General features: G+C 46.8%; 1 pseudogene; it reads right to left on the reverse strand.

The window, feature by feature from the left end:
* Positions 1–3,408: 3,408 nt before the first annotated feature.
* Positions 3,409–4,414, reverse strand: LOC141977409 (putative G-protein coupled receptor 33; annotated as a pseudogene).
* Between the last annotated feature and the right edge of the window lie 1,825 nt (positions 4,415–6,239).

Raw genomic sequence — 6,239 nt, forward strand, 5'->3', positions numbered from 1 at the left:
TCCCTTCTCCAGCTCCAGGGAGTGACTCCCACTGCTCTGTTCTGCAGCCCTCCATGCACATGTGATTCCATGGACCTCGCCCTCAAAGCGGAGAATGTTCTCAGTTCCAGATATGCTGCCCCGAGGGGTCTTGCTTGTAAAAGGCTCGAGCTTCCATAGTTTTTTTTTTAATGGATTGACTTGAAACCCTGGAGTTTCTAGAACTAACTGCACATCTAGAATTCACACGATCCTACTGTTTTTTCAGACATATAGGTGTTTGGAGCCCTTGAAGTACTAGACTATGTCAGATCTGATTGGATTTCAAAACACTGTCACACCTAGAACTCAAGAGGTTTCAGAACTAGCCAAATATCTAGAACTTGTGTGGTACTACTGTGTGTGTGTGTGTGTGTGTGTGTGTGTGTGTGTGTGTGTGTGTAAGTAGATTGTAATAAATATAAAGGGAAGGATAACAACCTTTATGTATGCATCTGAGGAAGTGGGTTTTCTACCCACAAAAGCTTATGCTCAAATAAATCTGTTAGTCTTTAAAGTGCCACTGGACTCCTTGCTGTTTTTGTGGATACAGGCTAACATGGCTACCCCCTGACACTTGACAACTTTTATGTATGCAATAATATAAAATCCTTCCTGGCCAGAGGTACAGAATCACTTTACCTGTAAGGGGTTAAGAAGCTGAAATAATTTGGTTGGCACCTGACCAAAAGGACCAATAAGGAAGGAAGATACCTTCAAATCTGGGAGAGAGGTTTTGTTTGTGCTCTCTTTGTTTGTTCCCTCTCTGGACAGAGAGAGAAACCAAGGAGGTAAACCATCTCCTGAAAAGATACCTGAAATGATACATCTAAAATAACAGAAATTGTAAGTAAAGGCAAGGAAATGCATTAGATTATCTTTTGTTTTAGCTTGTGAATTTTTCCTCTGCTAAGAGGGAGTTTTATTCCTGTTTTCTGTAACTTTAAAGCTGAGCCTAGAGGGGAATCCTCTGTGTTTTAAATATTTTTATTTATCATGTAAAGTTACCTTCCATCCTGGTTTTGCAGGTGTGATTCTTTTACTTTTTCTGTAAATAAAAATCTTCTTTTAAGAACCTAATTGATTTTCAGTGTCCTAAAAACCCAGGAGTTTGGTCTGTGCTCACATTGTAACCAATTGGTTAGCAATTATTCTCAAGCCTCCCCAGGAAAGGGGGTGAAGGGGCTTGGGGGAATATTTTGAGGAAACAGGGACTCCAAGTGGCCCTTTTTCCTGGATTTTTGTCTAAATCACTTGGTGGTGGCAGCAATACCGTCCAAGGACAAGGAAGGATTTGTGCCTTGGGGAAGTTTTAACCAAAGCTGGTAGAAATAAGCTTTGGGGGTCTTTCATGCCGGTCCCCTCATCTGTACCCCAGAGTTCAGAGTGGGGAGGGAACCCTGACATAGATATAGATAGATAGATATAAATGCAATAGTACCCCATGAGTTCTCGATATTTGAGCGGTTCTTGAACCTTTTGACAAGTTTTTTGACAACTACTTCTAACAAGTTTTTTAAAACCCAAACTGGTCCTATGTCAGCTAGGACATCATATATGAGGTTTGAAACTAAGATGTTCTGGTCCACATCGGACCGATTGAGTTTTAAAATCTTGGCAGACCTAGACCTCAAAGGTTCAAGAACCGGCCAAATACCTAGAACTCATAGGATCCTATTGGCTTTTGAAACATACATGGGGTTTAAAAACATAATGTCTAAATCCAGGCCACATCAGATCAGATCACATTCAAAACACGGACAGAGCTGGGACCCAAGAGGTTAACAATCGGCCAGGATTCCTAGAATCTATGAGATCCTATTGAATTTTGAGTCAGTGAGAGGTGGTAAGTGTCATAGTTGTCAGTCTTGTTTTGTTTGAACAGTAAAACACATATGTCTAACTTACCTACAGCCTCCACCCTGAGCTGGTGGCCTATGCAGGCCTGGCTTCCTCAGACACCCCAGTGGGCCCTAGGTGACAACTGGTACGCCACCCTGACAACATCTGCCTGTTCTCTGGATGGATTCAGAGATTCCCAGGCTAGAAGGAGCATGGTGGTCCCCTACTCTGACCTCAGGCAGAACGTCCCTGAATTAGTCCCTGGTTGAATTAGAGCAGATCTCTTAGAAAAACACCCAGTCCTGCCTTAAAAATTGCTAGTGATGGAGAATCCACCAGGCAGGTCTTTTCAAGTCTTTATTGTTCATTGGATCTGCTGGTCCCCAGCCTTGGCCAAAGTTTTATAACTTGGCTGGAGCTGAGAGGTGGGGTCTTCTTGATTACTTGGATGTTACTTCTTTACCACCCTGAACTGTTCATGGACAGGTGGTTTCTGTGGAGCTGTTCTTTGTCCTGCTGGCTTGTTGTCCTTATTGGCCAATCTTAATCTAAGACAGAGCCTCCACACACTAAATATCCCAGTGACCGGGTCACGCGGTGGTTGTAAAGTATTTCTGAGCCATCACACAAACTTTACAGAATCTATGTCATTCAAGGAATGCCTGGGAATGATTATACTTATTATATTTTATTTCAAGTAGTTCTGGGAGCCCTAGTCCTGACCCAGCACCCTGCTGTGCTAGGCGCTGTACAAACACAGAGTAAAAGAACAGTCCAGGTCACAGAAAGCTCACAATCTATGGAGATACAATATATAGACACCTGGCTGGGATGCAGGAGACCTGGGTTTGTTTTCAGTTCTGCCACTGGCCAGACCAAAGGTTCTACTGGGTGTCCTTGGCCAAGTCACATCCCCACTCTGTGACTCAACTTCCCCATTTGTATAACCTGGAAGACTGCTACTGATCTCCTTGCTAAAGTTCTTTGAGATCTACTGATGACAAGCATGGGAAGAGCTATATATCACTAAAGTAATACACAGACTCTTCTACAATATAGTACACCTACTGGATTAAAATCCATTTAGAAATCTAGAACCACAATGAAAATTTCAGAAAAGAATCTGAAATCAGTTGGATTCTATGTGGTTTGAAAACACTCTTGAATCCGGTGATGTCTTTGGTCCAGTCAGGAATCTAGAATCCATGGACTTTGCGTATGAACACACTGAGAGGCTTAGAATGAAGGAAATTCTAGAGCCACCTAGAGATGCAGAATCCAAGAGCATCAGTAAGGTTACACCACATTGAGAGTCCTAAAAGAAACAAGATTCTGGAGCTGGCTACTGATTTGGTGCCATTGATGGCCATTCAGTATGAAAAAAATGGAGGGAATCTAGAATCCAGGAACACTGCAGGGTTTATAAACAGTGAGGTGCCTGGAACCCATTAGGATTTAGAACCATGAAGAATCTAGAAAGAAATGGGATACCAAATGTTCAACTCTCCCTAAACCTGGGCATCTTCAGGCCATCACCTGTTTTCTGTTCTAGACTTCTGACCTCTGTCTTCCACTAGACTAGGGGACACTGCTGCCGAGATCGTCGACAAAAGCCGCTTTGACCAGCATGAGAAGAGACGTCCTGAAGACTTGCCAGGATTTCTCCCCCACAAAGAGGTAGAGGATGGGGGTGAAGCAGGATGTGAAGGTATGAATGACCAAGAAAGCACCTGCCACCTACTCTGGCATCTCCTTCTTGTAGAGGTTCAAGCTCTGTTAGAGGTCGTAGGGCAGCCAACCGAGGAAGAAGGAAACCACTGTGGCCACCATGACTTTGAAGGGCTTCCCAGCCCACGCCAGCTTCTTCTCCTTCAACTTCAGCCCTACCAGCCATAGCATCCCATGGTGGTGCAGAAGGGCAGCAGGAAGCCCAGCAGGAACCAGACCATGAAGACGGACAGGTGGACCCATCTTCCCATCCCTTGCAGCTTGTCTCCGTTCCAGTCTCCAGAGAGGGCATAGTTGTTGATGCAGATGATTCTGCCCCCATCCAGCATGTGGGTCTCCTGGAAAGCCAGATAGGGAGCGCTGAGACCAAAGGAGGCCAGCCACACACCCACAGCCAGCTTCTGAGCTCAGGGCACATTGCGGTGATGCTGGCACCAGATGGGATGCTGAGTGACGGTATAGAGGTCCAGACTGATGAGTGTGAGAAGGAAGATGGAGGTGAACATGCCCATGGAGATGCAGGTGTTGAGAAGCTTGCAAATGGCCATGCCGAAGACCCAGTGGAAACTCAAGAGGATGTAGACGGCGAAGAAGGGGATCAGCAGGGTGACGAGAAGGTAGCCAGGTGAAGGAACCAGAGAGTGGTCACCATCCTCCTCATCTTCAGCCCCAGCACCCACTGGTACAGCCTGTTTCCCATCACATCCACCAGGAAGGTGGGGAAGAGCAACACGGCCGCAGCCAGGTGAGCATTGCTCACAGGTGCTGGGGTCTTGCTGGTATTTGCCCCAGCAATTAGTTGGAGAAGTGTCTTGCCTTGGTCCATGGTGCCCTGGGGAGAGAGAGAAGAGGGGTTGGAAGGGACAACAGAGGAGGGGAAAAGGGCGAGGGCAAGAGGAAGGGAGAAATAAGAGGGGGTTAGGAAGGCACCATTGGGGAGGATATCTCTGGGCACCCTCTGGTCCTCCAGAATATCCAGGCTAGATATTCCAAGCAACTGGGCTATAGCCGATGGAACTCACCCCTACAAGGTAGAACTATGGGCCAAGCGAAAGAGGAATAGTAGATGTGGGAGGAGTGGGGACGGAGACAGTATAGTAGGTCAAATACACAGCTGTTCTGATAATATCACCTTGCTGTGATCTGGAGGATGGGCTGGCTCATAGGGGTGGGGAATGGGATATGGGGCCTTCTCCTCCAGGAGGTGCTGGCTCCAATCTGGCTCCAGGGTGGGGACTGGCTGGCTCAGGGAGGTGGGGGTTGGTTCTGTTGAGATGGTGCCGGTGAGGGTCCCCTTAGCTCTGTGTCTTCTACATGCTCCCCTGCAACCTGCTCTCTCTGGTTGAAAAGCTGCAAACCATAAATAAATATAATCATTTGGACACTGTCTTAGCAGATCAAACACCTAAGAAACAGCCATTACTTTAAACCAACCCCCATTCCCCTCTCACAGCTAGGGCTAGAACCCAGTGGGTGGTGTAGTCATGGCCCCATACCAAGCTGTAGTAGGTGCTGTGTAAAGACAGAGGAAAAAGACAATTCCTGCACGAGAGAGCTCACTGTCTAAGGAGTCAGGGTTGATAGAGACCAGGACTCAGGAGGCCTTGATCCTATTCCTGGCTCTGCCACTGGTGGACTGAGTGACCTTGGCCTCAGTTTCCCCATTTGTAAAAACTGGGAGACTGCTCCTGACCTCCTTGGCAAAGTTCTTTGTGATCTACTGTGGAAAAGCACGAGAGAAGAACTAGCTAATGCGTTTATAATACACAGACTCTCCTATAATACACCACACCAAATGGATTTTAAACCATTTGGAAATCTAGAACCCCCATGAGATTTTTAGATCAAGCAAAGAAGCTGGAACCTGTTGGATTCTATATGGTTTAAAAACACTCTAGAATCTACTGGGGTCCTAGCACCAGCCAGGAATCTAGAACCCATAGACCCTATTGAGTGTGAACAATTTGAGAGACTTAAAGGGAAGATTCCAGAGCCAACCAATGACACAGAAACCATGAGAATCAGTCAGGTTAGAATACATTGATTCTGTAGCCAGCTAGTGATCTGAAACCCTAAACACCCATTGAGTTTTATAACATTGAGAGACCTAGAACACATGGGATTCTGCAGATAACAAGGAATCTGGAATCCCAAGGACATTGCTCGGTTTATAAACATTGAGATACCTGGAACCCATCAGGTTTCAGAACCGTCAGGAATGAAGGAACAGGTGGGATGACAAGTTTCCAGTGCTCTCCGACTCCTGGCACTTTCAGGCGCTCGTGACCGACACTGGCACCACATTCTTGTAAAACAGCAGGCCGTGGCAGAGGTGGTCGGGCAGTCAGCAGACCAAGAACGACACCACTGCAGTCACCGTGACTTTGAAAGGCTTCCCTCTCCTCGCCAACCACTTCTTCTTAATCTCCAGCCCTGTCTGAACCTGGCATCCCACACTGGTGCAAAGGGGCAGCAGGAAGTCCAGCAGAAACTGCACCCTGAACAGCAGCAGATGGAGAGGTCTCCTCCAGGCCTGCATCTTGGCTCCGTCTCCCTCTCCAGAGAAGGTGTAACTATTGGTGCAGACGACCCTGCCCCCTCCATCTCCAGGAGTTCCAGGAAACCCAGTTGGGAAGCACTGAGGGCGAAAG

This window comes from Natator depressus, chromosome 24 (genome assembly GCF_965152275.1).
Source record: "Natator depressus isolate rNatDep1 chromosome 24, rNatDep2.hap1, whole genome shotgun sequence".
Lineage (NCBI taxonomy): Eukaryota > Metazoa > Chordata > Testudines > Cheloniidae > Natator > Natator depressus.